The sequence below is a fragment of the Prionailurus viverrinus genome, chromosome A3 (genome assembly GCF_022837055.1).
Source record: "Prionailurus viverrinus isolate Anna chromosome A3, UM_Priviv_1.0, whole genome shotgun sequence".
Lineage (NCBI taxonomy): Eukaryota > Metazoa > Chordata > Mammalia > Carnivora > Felidae > Prionailurus > Prionailurus viverrinus.
The window spans coordinates 53143796-53159506 of NC_062563.1; the positions used below are offsets into that span (position 1 = coordinate 53143796).

General features: G+C 36.8%; 1 pseudogene; it reads right to left on the bottom strand.

Annotated features, from left to right (window-relative positions):
- Positions 1–12963: 12963 nt before the first annotated feature.
- LOC125162922 (general transcription factor 3C polypeptide 6-like) lies at positions 12964–13724 on the bottom strand (annotated as a pseudogene).
- Positions 13725–15711: the final 1987 nt, after the last annotated feature.

The following is a 15711-nucleotide window of genomic DNA, read 5'->3' on the forward strand; positions in this document are numbered from 1 at the left end:
CAAAAGCCGAGTCCTTCCGACCTAAAACGCCTGCTGGGCGGCCACCGGGTCCTCGAGGGAGCGGGCTCCGACGCGCCCGGGATGCCTGCTCTGCTCCTACCTGGAGTCGTCGCCGCGCGGAGAAGTGCTCCGCCGGCTGGAGCTCCTCTCGGGACCGCCGCCCAGGCACCTTGGTGGTTGGGGGCTGCAAGGCTGCCGAGGGAGGGGGAGGGTCCGGAGTGCCAAGGGGCGAGGAGTAGCGCCAGGCGGCTGGGTTCCTGCCCCAGGTCTCGCAGAACCTGGACGCGCGCGGAGTTGACAGGTGTGGGCGCCCCGGCGGAGGGCGCGCGACGCGGCTGAGGTGGCGATCGATGCCAGTATTGGCAAAAGTCCCCTTTATAAGGGCGGCTGGCGGGGGCGATCGTCAGAGCTGGGCAGGCAGACGTCAGAGCAAAGTGGTGCTGGGGCGGGTGCCGGGGAAAGTGCCCTCGCGCGCAGGATGGGTGTGGGGGTGAGGAGGGGCGGGGGCTGAGGGGCTGGGCGGGAGCCCGGTCTCTGGGGTGGCTCCTCTGCGGGATCCCGAGCTCAGGCGGTGCGGACCAAGTGGCTGCCACTCCCTCTCCCCTCCTCCGGAAAGGAGGGCGTGTTCCGGAGGGTCATTTCCCATTCTGACTTCCCTGGGCTCTGGTTCGAAGCAGGGGATGGGGAAACTGGGAGGGTCCCAGGGCTTCTTGTTTTCAGATGGAGCAGCGGAAGTCCAACAGACAGGAAGGGTCTGGAATTCTTGTCTTCCCAGACTGGCCCGAAGTGGTTTCTTGTGCCTCTCACGGAGTAGAGGGGCTATCTCCCACTGCGTCCCATGGGCCTTGGGTGGAGGCTGGTTCCAGCTGCCCTGGTGAGGGGTTCTCTGAAGAAGACTTTTCAGGAAAGTTTCCGAAGTCATTTTTAAATTCATATCCCTTTCGCTTAAAAATGGGGTTAAAATGAAAGACTCTACGAGTTGTCCAAAACAATGAAGTATTGCACAAGCCAGACAAGATAGCGTTCCTTGTAGATGTAACTAGGTTGTTTACCCACCCAAATCCCCTATTCTAGCGTCACAAAAAATTTTGCTGTAAGTTTAATATTATCTATCATTTATCTATCTATCTATCCATCCCTAGATAGCTATATTTAATGCCTAGATTGCTTACATATGAACGGATATAGTCACACATGCATAGCATAGAGCTATATTTATTTATCTAGATATATAGATGGATTGGTAGATATAAATATCTGCTTATTTATATACATTCTTTCTTGGGCCCAGCCTGGGGGCTCCCCAAGCACCCCCCCACCCAACCCCCCGCCGACCCTCCCGCTACCCCTTAGATACCCTTGTATATACCTAGTATACCCCCTATATACATTTGTGAGTGTATGTAAAAAGATAGAATAGCAACAAGTCCCTCTGGACACGTTTTTCTTTCTTTCCACGTTGAAACATGTCAATGTATTAACCAGTGAAACATGAAAATCTAGTAACTGATAGAATAAGTAAGAGTAGTTCTTAACTACTGTCCACTTCTTGCAAGGTGAAATTTCACACCATCCCCCATTTTCTTATGCCGGATTTGAAAGTTAACTTTCAAATTTATGTCACTACCCCTTTTCTTTGTTCTCTGTATAAACACTAACTACATCAGATCACCTTGTTTGAGATAAGAAGTCCCATGGAATTCAAATTGAAATTAAGACAAGGGAGAAGGGTCTGCGTGAACAGTTATCTCATTTAGTTTGAATGATTAGCTCACTGCTTTTCTGGAAAAGGTTTAGATAACCTTTCAATGTCACTCCATTTTTTTTTTTTTTTACACGAGGGGTTATGAATTTAAGCGATTTTAAGGAACTGATAGAAGGAAAACATAGATGAAATTTCATATTATTACTCAAGTGCTTTCTTTTTTTTAAGTTTTTTTAATGTTTATTTATTTTTGAGAATGAGAGAGACAGAATATGAGCTGATGTGGGGCAGAGAGAGGGAGACACAGAATCTGAAGCAGGTTCCAGGCTCTGAGCTGTCAGCACAGAGCCTGATGCCAGGCTTAAACCCACAGACCGCAGGATCATGACCTGAGCTGAAGTCTAATGCTTAACTGACTGAGCCACCCAGGGGCCCCTCAAGTGCTTTTCAATAGAAATTCATTCATTCATTCTTGATTTTGTATTTGACAGTTATGCATAAGTGAATTTCTGATTCTGGACTTAGGCCACAGGGTAACTTCTGTCTTTCCTACCAGAATACACTTCAGGTCAAAATGATAAAAATCTTGTGGTTGTAGCAGGGCATATGTGGGCAGTGACAGTGTTTGAAACAGTGCACAAGGCTAAGGTCCTGAGGGCTAGACTCAAATCCAAAGAGGGACAAAAGAGGTGGCTGTCCTCAGAGAAACATCACCATGGCTTTCAGCTACAAGAATCAGGAAGGCAGCCAGGACACAAAGCTCTCTGTGGGGCCCACCTAATCCACTTTAAGAAGCCAGATTTGCCAGCTTCTAGATTCAGTGCCAGATCTGGGAAGGTACCATGACCTTGAAGGTGGCCAAAACAATTCTGACCTGGCAGAGCAGCTTTCATGACAGAAAGCACCAGTTGAAAATAACAATTGCTGATGTATTGAGTCCACTTCTGTGGAGACATTTCCTCATTTGCTGAGCCCTTTGAGCTCCTGCTTCTGATCTGATCAGGATGCTGCTTGTGATTTTCTGCTGTAGGATGTCTGCTCCAGATACCCACTCCTCCTTTGTCTTTAATATGCACCTCTTCTTCTGCTCTTCTAAGAATATGTGAAGTACATGGCAATGGAAGTTCAACTTCAGCTTTGGACAATAAAAAAAGAAGGTTTTGCCTTTCCAAATCTTTTATTTATTTAACAGAAATTTCCTAAGCGCCTTTTATGTTCCAAGCACTGTTCTGAGTACTAAGAAGCATGTGGAAAATTATATAGTCCCTGCCCTCAAGCAATTTATCATTAGTGAAAGGAAAGCAGGAACAAACAAGCAAAAGCTCTACTTGAATATACTATTATAAATACTGGCAAAGACATGTCATATCTACGCACACAGATTTTAGAGAAAAGAAACAAAAAGGCTTTGATAAGACTGGGGTATTGTTATTGGAGGAAGGGGAGATTTATACATTCAACAAACACAATGTCAGGACCTGCTCTGTGCTAGGAATTATGAAAGGTGTGAGGTGAATAGCCTGAAATGAAGACAGCCCTGTCCTCATTGAGTTTATAGTCTATGACCTTTCTACTCAAAGTATGGTCCATGAAACAACAGTGTCAAACATCATCTCTATTTCTTTTTCTTTTGTTTTTGTAACATTGGTAATTTGAGAAGGACATCACTTGGTATACACACAGTGAACATCACTCAGATATGAATGACAATGCATAATGAGATTTTGAGGGATCCATTTTCTTTAAGCCATTATCCTTCATCATGTCTCAGTTTCCTCATACAATTTTTACTTGAACCTTTCATAATTTCTAATTGATTACATTCAGCTTCAATTATAATTTTGCCCTGTCATTTGCAAACCAGGGTGATCATCAACAGTCACAGAGTACTTTAAAAACTGTGTATCCTAGGGCCCCACAGCAAAAATTATGATTCAGTAAATCTTGGGTAAGAGTTCAAAAATTTCTTTTTAAATGGACTATTTTTTAAGAGTATCTTAGGTTCACAGAAAAATTGAATAGAAGGTATTTCCCAAATACTCACTCCCTGATATGTATACCTTCCACTGTTATCAATACCATCCTCAGCACTACCACAACCCAGTGATACATTTGTTACAATAGATGGGCCTATACTGACACATAATTATCACCAACGGTCAATTGTTTATGTTAGATTTCACTCTTGGTGTTCTTTCTATGGGTTTGGATAAATGCACAATGACATGTATCCACCATTATAGTGTCATACAGAGTAGTTTAACTTCCCTAAAAATGATCTGTACTCTACTGGTTCATTCCTTCCTCACTAACCTGTGGCAACCAGTAATCTTTTTGCTGTCTTCATAGTTTTGCTTTTTTAGAATGTCATACAGTTGAAATCAAATGGTATGTAGCCTTGTCAAGTTGGCTTCATTCACTTAGTAATGTGCATTTATGTTTCCTCTATGCCTTTCAATAGCTTGATAGCTCATTACTTTTTAGTGCTAAATAATATTCCATTGTCTGGTTGTATCAGGTTTTTTTTTTATCCATCAACCTACTGAAGAACATCTTCTTTACTTCCAAGTTTGGACAATTATGAGTAAAGCTGCTCTGAACATCTATGTGCAGTTTTCTGTGTAGACATAAGTTTTCAACTCCTTTGGGTAAATACCAAGGGGCATGAGTGCAGGATCACATGATAAGAGTATGTTCAGTTTTGTAAGAAACTGTCAAACTATCTTCCAAAATGTCTATACCAATTTTTACTCCAATCAGCAATGAATGAGAGTTCCTATTGCTCCACACTCCCAGCAGCATTTGGTGTTGTCAGTGTTCTGAAGTCTAGCCCTTCTAATAGATGTGTACTATTATATTTTTATTTTAATTTGCATTTACTTGATACATATGACACAGATAATCTTTTCATATTCTCATTTTCCATCTGTATATCTTCCTTTATAAGGTGTTGTTTAAGACTTTTAGCCCATTTTTAAATGTTATTTTCTTGTTGTTGGATTTTAAGAGTTCTCTGTATCTTTTGTTGGTTTTTAAGAGTTCTCTGTATCTGTATTACCTATGTATTCATAAAAATTTTCTTCCAGTCTGTTGTTTTTTTTTAATTGTCTAGACAATGTGTTTTGCAGGGCAGAAAATTTTAATTTAATAAAGTACAGCTTATCAATTATATCTTTCATGGATTGTGTCTTTGATGTTGTATATAAAAAAGTCATCTTCATAGCCAAGGTTATCTAAATTTCCCCTGTTATCTTCTAGGACTTTTATAGTTGTGTATTTTACATATAGGCCTGGGATCCATTTTGTGCTAATTTCTGTGAAGAGTGTAAGGTCTGTGACTACATTCATGTGTGTGTTGGGGGGGGGGGAGCGTGTTCAAGGACCATTTGTTGAAAAGACTACCTTTGCTTAATTACATTGCCTTTACTCCTTTGTCAAAGATCAGTTATCAGTTGATTACATTTATGTGGGTCTTTTTCTGGGCTCCCTATTCTTTTCTATTAATGTATTTATCTATTCTTTCACCAATACCATTTGGTCTCATTGCTGTAGCTTTATAGTAAGTCATAAAGTTGAGTAGTGTAGGTCCTCCAACTTTGTTTCTCTCCTGCAATATTGTGTTGGCTTTTCTGGGTCTTTTGCCTCTCCATATAAACTTGAGAATCAGTTTCTCAACATCCCCCAAAATAACTTCTGGGATTTTGACTGGAATTATATTGACTGTATAGATCAAATTGAGAAGAACTGACATCTTGACAATATTGAGTCTTCCTTTCTTATCCATGAGCATAGGATATCTCTCCATTTACTTACTTCTTTCATAAGTTATATAGTTTTTATCCCATAGATTTTGTACATGTTTTTTTAATTATATCTGTATTATTTTAGGGGTACTAATGTGTTATTGTGATTTTAATTTCAGATTCCAGTTGTTCATTGTGTTTATAGGTATATAGGAAAGCAGAATTTTTTTTTTGAAGGCTTCCTGGTGATTTTGATAATCAGCTAAGTTGGGGATCCTACTGCTTTTCAGGATGGAAAAAGTTTTGAAGTCAAACCACACAACTTTAGATGATATTTGCTAGTTATGGGAACTTCAGAAAATTATTTTGCCTTTTTTGAGTTTTAATTATTTTCCTCTAAAATGGAAATAAAAAATGTGCAAGGTTATTGTTGATTTCATAGGAATGTAACGATTGGGACAGTATTTTTTAAAACACTAAGTGCAACACATATTTTCCCACTGGTGATCAGTATACAGTAGGTAATTGCTACCTCAGCTGTAACTTCTGTTATTGCTGCTTGATTCACTGTTGAACTGCTGATGTTCCAGCCTCTGATAGCAGTTAATTACACAACTATTGTGGTGGATAAGTGTTCCTGACCATTTCCTTACCTAATGTTGGAGAAATGTTTTGCTAATAACCTCAGGGCTGCTTCAGAAGCTCATATATCACATGAACCACATCATAGACTAAGGTGCAGATTCTACTTCTTGATCCATTTTTAGCTAAAGCCAATTTATGCCTTTGTAGGTAGGGCTGGAAGGACAGGTAAAAATTCACTTTCATAGAGATACATGTGGAAGAGACATCCAACTTCATCATCTTCCTGACACTCAGTCCTCACCAACAGTCCCCAGAAACTTTTCAGTGAAACCCTCTTCACCTTGGTCATCTTGTATAAGGCTAACCCCTTTTCATTTAGATCCAGCTCAGACATGAATCCAAGAGAAACTTCCATGATCCTTTGTCTACATGCAGCCAGAGTGATATTGTCCCTCTTCCAGGCTGTTTTCCCATGGCACTTACTGCTACCTATTGATGGTCAACAGATCATATGTTTATTTTTCTATTAGCCTGTGAACTCTGTGAAGGGAAAGATCACATTCCATAAATTTTATCTAGTCACACTTAACACTGTGCCTGGAATACTACTAGTCAAAAATTTAGTTGAGCTGAACTGCCTTATTCTTTTACAGAAGGAAAATTGAGACTCAAAGTTAAATGAAGACCTGAGTGCATTAGAATAGACCTCCATGTGCTGACAATAACACTCAAATTAATCACTTGGACACAAATCAATTAGATTCAAATGCAATTGCTAGCAAATGCCAAGTTTTTTCCTTCTATCCTTATGATAAATGGCACATGATGACTAAATCTTCATATATTTGAAACAAGAAGTTATATGGGAATTATATAATTGTATAGCCTCATCATAGTTTTTAAAAGTATAACAGTGATGAGTAATGTATTTTAGAGTCACCCTCTATTGGTGATGTCAAAGTCACTCTGTGAAACCATTGTTATTCTTGGTAGTAGCAGAAGACATTTTTCCTTATGTTTTTTTCCTAACATTATATTATGAAAATATTCAAAAAAACATTAAAGTTGAAACACATATCAGAGTTAATACTTGTATAGCCACAATTTAGATTCTTTCAGAACATTTCTTTTTATCATATATATCTTCTACCTATTCATCAATTTATCTCATTTGTTTGATGCATTTGAAAATAAATGACATAAGTACAATTCCCCCTGAACAAACATATCATTAACTAGAGTTCACTAATTGTTTACAGTTGTTTCCTTTCCTATGGAGGTAAAATTTACATGCACTGAAATTCATGAATCTTGAGAGTGTATTAGCTGATTTTTGGTAAAAGCAAAGACCAATGTAACCAGACCCTGATCAAGATATAAAACATTACTTTGCACCCCATAAAGTCTCTTATACCCCTTCTGAATCAATCCTTGCCATTGTTCCAAAAAGACAAGTGATGTTTTAAATTTTCTTCTACTGTGGATTAATTTCACCTATTCTAGAACTTCATGTAAATGGAACCACAATGTATGTACTTCCACCCAGCATATTTTTTTTTTTTGAGATTCATCAACGTTGCTGACTGAATAAGCAATGTGTTCCTTTTTTGCTGTAATTTTCCATTGTGTGAATATATCACAGTTGATAATCTATTGATAGGCATCTGGGTGTGTTCAATTTTTGATTATTATGGATAAAGCTGCTATGAACAGCTATTTTTGTGGGCACAGGTTTTTATTCCTCTTGGGTAAATGCCTAAAAGTGGTATTTCTGGGTCACAGAAAATGTATACTTAGATTTTGTTTTTAATGCCAGATCATTTCCCAAAGTAGAGGTACCATTTTACATTCCCACCAACAACGTATAAGATTTTGTTTCATATCCTTGCCAGCATATATATATATATATATATATATATATATATATATATATAATTTTCCTTTTAATTTTGGCCATTCTGGCTTTATGTAGAGATGTGTCATTGTGAGTTTATTTTTCATTTTGCTGATGTGCTTAATGATTAATAGTATGCCTTCTTTTGGGGTACTTGCTGGCTCAGTTAATAGAGAATGTGACTTTTGATCTCAGGGTTGTGAGTTCCAGTCCCATGTTAGGGGTAGAGATTACTTTAAAAAAAGAAAATCTTTAAAAAAAAATAGTATGTCTTCTTTTGTGAAATATACATTCAATTTTGTTTCCATTTGTGATGAGTTACTTGTTTTTAAAAAAATTATTTTGTTGTAGACCTTCTTTATATATCTATTTTACCTTTTTAAAAATGTTTGTTTATTTGTTTTGAGAGAGATGGAGAAAGATCATGAGCATGATGGGAGAAGGGCTGAGAGACAGGGAGAGAGAAAATCCCAAGGAGGCTCCACACTGTCAGCACAGAGCTTGACATTGGGTTCGATCTCACAAACTGTGAAATCATGGCCTGAGCCAAAATCAAGAGTTAAATGCTTAACAGACTGAGCCACCCAAGTGCCCCTATATATCTATTTATTTATTGAAGATCAGGAGTTTTTCATTCTGATCAAACCTAATTTTTCTCTTTAGTTTTATTAAAGTAGTTGAGTAGTTTTTTAGTTTCTAGTTTGTTTAGTTTCTTTTGTTCCTCTAAGACTTTATAGCTCCAAAGAATCTTCTCTAATATTTTCTTTAAAAAGCTTTATAATTTTAGCTTTTACATTTAGTTCTATAATCTATCTCAAATTAATTTTGTGTATGGTATCAGGAAATTTTACATTATTAAAATTTTTTTCTGCCCCAATCTCTCTTTTTTCCACATCTGTGTCTCCATGAAAGATTTTTGAAATTTATTCCTCAGATTCTTAAGATTCTAGTTGTATTTTCAGTTTATCCCCTTAGTATTGCAGAATAGATCATTCTTATTGAGATACATTTAAGTTCACTGACTTTTGAAATTTTGGTGTGGGGGGGTCATCTCTATTGTACTTTTACTCTATCCAATATTTTTTTTAAAACGCACACATTGTATTTTATAGTTCTGGTATTTCTACTTGTTCCCTTTAAATTGTTATCTCTGCTGAATTTCCTATCTTTCCAGTATGACATATTTTCTTTATGTAGTCAAACATAGTTAAAAATAGGTATGTTAGTGTCCTGGTCTGCTAATGGCAGCAAATGGGTCACCTACAGTTTATTTCCTGTAACTATCTTTTCTACTGAGAATTTTTCACATTTTTTTTTCATTATTAATTATGTTGAGTAGTTTGGTTTGTATCCTAGATAATATGAATGACAGATTTTGGATTTTGGTATATTCTTCCAAAGAATTTTGCTATATATGATGTTTTCATATCCAAATACTGGACTTGTCTCTCTGTTTTTAAAACATATTTTTAAATTTTAATTGAAGTATAGTTAGCTTACAATATTATGTTTCAGATGTGCAACATAGTGATTTGGCAATTATATACATTATAAAATGTTCGCCACAAGTGTAGTTACCATTTTTGCCATACGAAGTTATTACAATATTACCTACATCCCCTATGCTGCACTTTACATCTCTGTGAGTTATTTGTTTTATAACTGAGAGTTTGTCCCTCTTCATCCTTTTCACCTATTTGGCTCATCATCCCACCCTCCTTCCCTCTGTCAATACCAGGTTGTTCTCTGTATTTATGATTTTATTTCTGTTTTTTTAAACAGAATATACATATATATAATATATATAATGTAATGTGCATATATGTGTGTATACACATCCCATTATATACATTATATATATAAATATATATAAATATATGTATATATATGTATATATACATATATATGTATATATATAAATATATGTATATAAATAAATGTATATATAAATATATGTATATATAAATATATGTATATATACATATATATAAATATATGTATATATATTTATATATATAATCTTCTTATGTATATAAATATATATACATATATATAAATATATGTATATATACATATATATAAATATATGTATATATATTTATATATATAATCTTCTTTATCCATTCATCTATCAATAGACAGATTTCTTCCATACTCTGGATATTATAAATAATGCTGCAATAACATAGGGGTGCACATATCTTTTAAAATTAGCATTTTTTTTCTTGGGATAAACATCCAGAAGTGGAATTACTAGATCATATGGTATCTCTATTTTTAATATGTTGAGGAACCTCCACATTGTTTCCCACAGTGGCTGTACCAATTTACATTCCTACCAACAGTGCATGACTGTTCCTTTTTCTCCACAACTTTGCCAACACTTATATCTTGTCTTTTTTTTTTCTTCTTCTTCACAATATAAGACTTTATTAACTTCTTCAATGTAAGGTATGTTGCAGACTTTGAGTATGGAATTCTTTCTTGTCCAGCAAGACAGCAGATGCAGAATTAAATATAAGAGAGGCTAATGTCTGGGAGGAGACAAGAACCCCGAGTATGGGTCCTTGCTCCCTATTTATTAGGATCAGAAGGCTTACAAATGTGATGGATGTTCAGAAAGAGACAATAAAACAATGATCATTAACTCCAGTGTGTGAGAGAAAGGGGGTTTTGAAGATATGTGGTGTTAAGGGTTTGGGTCAATACAAAACAAAACCCTGGTGTTGAGCAGGTGGCTGTTTATGGCAGGCACCAGGCATCCTGTCTGTTTATCTTAACTTGTCTAGGGGGTAAGATAGATAGAGCATGCTACCTCAGGGTCAACAAGGCACTTCTCTTTTGCTAATTAGCTCCAGGCAATTTCACCTGTCTGCTGTGGTCTATTGCCCTGTTTACCACTTCTCAGATGCTTTCATCCTGTGGAAGCAGTTTTCTGCTTTTGTTCTATGCTGGGGGCACTTTTTCTCTGTTTGTCTATTCTTGGACACTTTCGTCCTAAACGGTGTTAAGCCATTGGTGCAGGCCCAGGGAATTCCTAACCTTACTCCCCAATAAGGTAGAACTACACTGCAGTCTAGATCAGTTCCTTTTGCAAGATTACAAATCTCAAGAATCTTCCATTCTACTTCCTTGGACTTTTCTCTATTTTTCAAAATGCATAATGAATTAAGTAGGGTATGTGTGGCTAATACAGAGTGACTTAAAGAAGAGAAAAGTTACTTCTCTCTCACATAAAAGGCCAGAAGTAGGTAGTTGCAGTGCCTTATCTACCTGAACAGCAGCAGTAGTCACAGGTTTGTAATGGTATTCACACTTACAGTACCCAATAGGCTTCATGGGACTGAACCCGGCACCAGGCTCACTTAATTTCATAGGAACCAGCACAGCAGCTTGAGGCTTGTTGCAATAGGAGGCTCTACTCTGGCACCCAATTGTCAGTTCAGGTGTAAGGGAACAAGATGATTTGGGTGGGTGCACAAGCCACACTGGTTTAGAAACTTCAGTCTCCTCAAGAACCAATATTTCTTGTAACATCCATGAGTGTAGTTTCCAGGGATTTTTGTAATAAGAAACACAGCACTTAAAGAAGCCCAAAGTCCATATTTTCCAATGGGCAGAGTTGTCATAGCCTTCTTGGTCTAGATACAGTTTACCAATAAGGGGATATTTTTAATTATAAACACTATTGCCTGACATCGCAGTTGACATTCTATTGTTATTTTATCTAGTAGATTTCCAGAGAAAACAATGCCAAAAGGTAATCTTGAAGTCATTTTACCAGGAAGAAAAAGATTATTATTAATCTATTAAAGGTTATTATTAACCTTCTTTATTCTTGTCAGTACAGGGCACTATCATATCAAGATCCATTATTATTATTATTATTATTATTAATTACTATTATTATTATTGTTATTATTATTTTTAATTTCAGAGATACAGAGTGAAGTCAGGGGCAAAAGGAGAGAGAGAGAATACTTAGTGCAGAGTCTGACGTGAGTCTCAATACCATGACCCTGGGATCATGACCTGACCTGAAATCAAAATTGGACCCTGAATTGACTGAGCCATCCAAGTACTACAGAGTCCAATATTCTATCTATTCCTCTGCCATTCATAGCTTCTATTTCCAAGGTTACTTTATAGTCCAAAAAGCCTCCTGAATATCCAGCCACCATGTTCATGTTTCAGCAAGAAGAAAGAGAAGATGAACTGGCCCATTTCCCTTCATGCCTTAAAGTTTAAGGCAGCTTTCCAGAAGCGTTTATCACTCAATACTTATAATTCCATGTCAATGGCCAGAACTTAGCCATGTGACCACATATACATATCGGTAACCAGAATAATTCTGGGATTTTGTTACAAACCCAAAAAAGAAAGAACAGATATTGAGTGAGGTAATTAGCAAGTTGGGTCAGAGATAGGATGATGGAAGAAACAGGAGACAGTCAAAGAGTGAGAGAGACTAGACCATTAGTGGTTTTGAAGAGAGCCAAGGAATGTAGGCAGGCTCTAGAAGCTGGGCACAGTTCTCAGATGACAGCAAGAAAATGGGACCTTGATTCTTCAATTGAAAAGAATTGAAATCTGCCAGCAACTGAATGAACAAGGAAATATAATCCCCCACTCCCAACCTCCAGAAAAGAATGAAGTCCTGTCAACACTTTAATTTTAGCCCAGCCCATGTCAGATGGCTGACCTACAAAGCTGCAAGATAATACACTTCTGTCATTTTAAGCCACTAAGTTCATGGTGATTTGTGATGGCTGAAAAACAAAAGCAAAAACAAAAACAAAAACAAAAAACTTTTACACTTACCTTAATAAAACTTCCAATCTAAAGGACTTATCAGTGATGGGTCCCTATAGTCATTTATACCAAATTTTAAACTTTCAACTCATATCTCATCCTTAATGATTCTGGTATATTAAACTGTGCTATATTGGAAATGTGTGTATAGCCAACAAAACTAGTAAAATATTAAAAAACTGAAAGTTACACAATAATTTTATACAAAAACTCCAAAAAGTTCATTAGTAGTTGTTATAAGAAACATTTCTTCTAGGAGTGATTTCTAAGGCAATAGAAGTGAGTTTTATGAGTTTATGAGTTTCCATAAAAACAGAACCTCTGTCTCAGAAGAAGGGATATCAATAAGAGGACCAGGCTTCTCTATTTCCAAGTTCAGTGGTTTCCCCTGTTCATAACTCAGGTTTGAATTATCTTTCATTTTAATCTCTTCCTCTTCCACTTCCAAAGGTTTGTCTGAGGCTGAAGGCTCATTATCTTCATTTTCATGCAGAAAGCGAAAATCATGTTGGGTCTATAGAAAAAATCGTTGTCCTTGATTTGTAGCCATTCCACATCACCTGTTTTCTTCTCCTTCCCTCTTTTCTGTCAGAAGAGTCCTTGTTATGCTGAGTTTCTTCATTGTATGGCATTTTATCTTAGCACTGTTTTTTTTTTTTTTATTGCCCTCTGTATCATCATATTCAACATTTTCTTTAGATAAAATCCAGGTCCCAAGAGTGTCTTCATACTCTCCATACTATTCTTCATAGCTGTCCACTTGAAGAATGGGCCTCTCAGTGTCAATTCCTAGAACTTTGCGTTTATTTTCACATTTTGATAGAAAGTCTGAATCAATAATTCCAGACAATTCCACCAAAACCAACTGCTCTACCTCTTCTTCTTCCTCTTCCTTCTCCTCCCAGCTCCTCTCATCAGTGGCCACCCTAATCCTGCACCTCTTTGGGACCTCTGAATCAGTGGCCATGCTCTCCAGGGCTACCATCTTGAGTAGAGGCCTATCTTGTGTTTTTGATCCTAGCCATTCTGACTGAGTCAGGTGATATCTCTTTGTGGTTTGGATTTGGATTTTCCCTGATGTTGAGCACATTTTCATGTGCCTGTTGGTCATCTGTATGTCTTCTTTGGAAAAATGTCTGTTCAGGTCCTTTTTTAGTTTGTGTGTGTGTGTGTGTGTGTGTGTGTGTGTGTGTGTGTTTATGTGTTTGAGTTGTGAGTTCTTTAAATATTTTCAATATTAACCTCTTATCTGATGTATCATTTGCAAATATCTTTTCCCATTCTGTTGGTTGCTTTTTCATTTTGATGATGGTTTCCTTCACCATGTAATAGTTTTCTAGCTTGATGTAGTCCCAATTCCTTATTTTTTGCTTTTGTTTCCTTTGCTTTGAGGAGACAGATCCAGAAAAATATTGCCAATGCCAGTGTTTAAGAGTTTATTGTCTATATTTTCTGTGAGGAGTTTTATGGTTTCAGGTCTTACAGTTAGGTCTTTAATTAACTTTGTATTTATTTTTGTATATGGTGTAAGAAAGGGGCCCCAGTGTCATTTTTTAGCATGTAGCTGTCTAGTTTTGCCAACACCATTTATTGAAGAGATGGTATTTTTCCCTTTTTTAAAAATATATATTTAAATGTTTATTTATTTATTTTGAGAGCGAGCGAGAGAGAGAGAGAGAGAAAGGCATAGAGGGGAGAGGGGGGGGGATGGAGAGAGAGAGAATCCTAAGCAGTCTCTGTGCTGATGTAGGGCTTGATCTCACAAAATATGATATCATGACCTGAGCAAAATCAAGAGTTGGATGTTTAACCTACTGAGCCACCCAGATGTCCTGGTCTTGTTCCTACTGTGTATTCTTGCCTCATTAGTCATGTATTAATTGATCATGTAAGTGTGGGCTTATTTCTGTGCTCTTTATTCTGTTCCATTGATCTGTATGTCTGTTTTTAGGCCAGTACCATATTGTTTTACTATTTGCTTTCTAGTATAGTTTGAAATCAGAGGATTTGATATCTCCAGCTTTGTTCTTTTTCTCAACGTTGCTTTGGTTATTTGGGATCTTTTGCAGTTCCATAGAAATTTTTGGAGTATATGTTCTGTTCTGTGAAAAATGCCATTGGTATTTTAATAAGGATTTCACTGAATATATAAGTTGCTTTGGATAGTATGGACATTTTAAGAATATTAATTCTTCCAATCTGTGGGAACAGAATATCTTTCCATTCATTTGTGTTTTCTTCAATTTCTTTCATCAATATCTTATAGTTTCCAGAGTAAAGGTCTTTAAGTTTCTTGGTTAAATTTATTCCTTTTCCCATTTTAGGGGTGCCTGGGTGGCTCAGTCAGTTAAACGTCCAACTTCAGCTCAGGTCATGATCTCACTGTTCATGGGTTCAAGCCCCACATGGGGCTCTGTGATGACAGCTCAGAGCCTGGAATCTGCTTCAGATTCTGTGTTTCCTTCTCTCTATACCCTTCCTCCACTCATGCTCTGTCTCTCTCTGTCTTTCAGAAATAAATAAACATTATAAAAAATTAAAAAAAATTGTTTCTAGGTATTTTATTCCTTTTGATCCAACTGTAAATAGAATTGTTTTTATTAATTTCTCTTTCTTATAGTTCATTATTAGTGTATAGAAACACAACTGATTTCTGCATCTCAGCTTTGTATCCTGAAACTTTACTGTATTTATTTATTCGAATAACTCCTTAGTGGAGTCTTGATGGTTTTCAATATGTAGTATCATATCATCTGCAAATAGTGACAGTTTTACTTCTTTCTTAACAATTTGAATGTCTTTTGTTTTATTTTTATTTATTTATTTATTTATTTATTTATTTATTGTCTTATTGCTGTGGCTAGGACTTCCAGTACTATGTTGAAAAAAGGTGCTAAGAGTGGACATCTTTCTTTGTTCTTGATCTTGGAAAACTTTTCACCATTAGGTATGATGTCAGCTGTGTGTTTGTC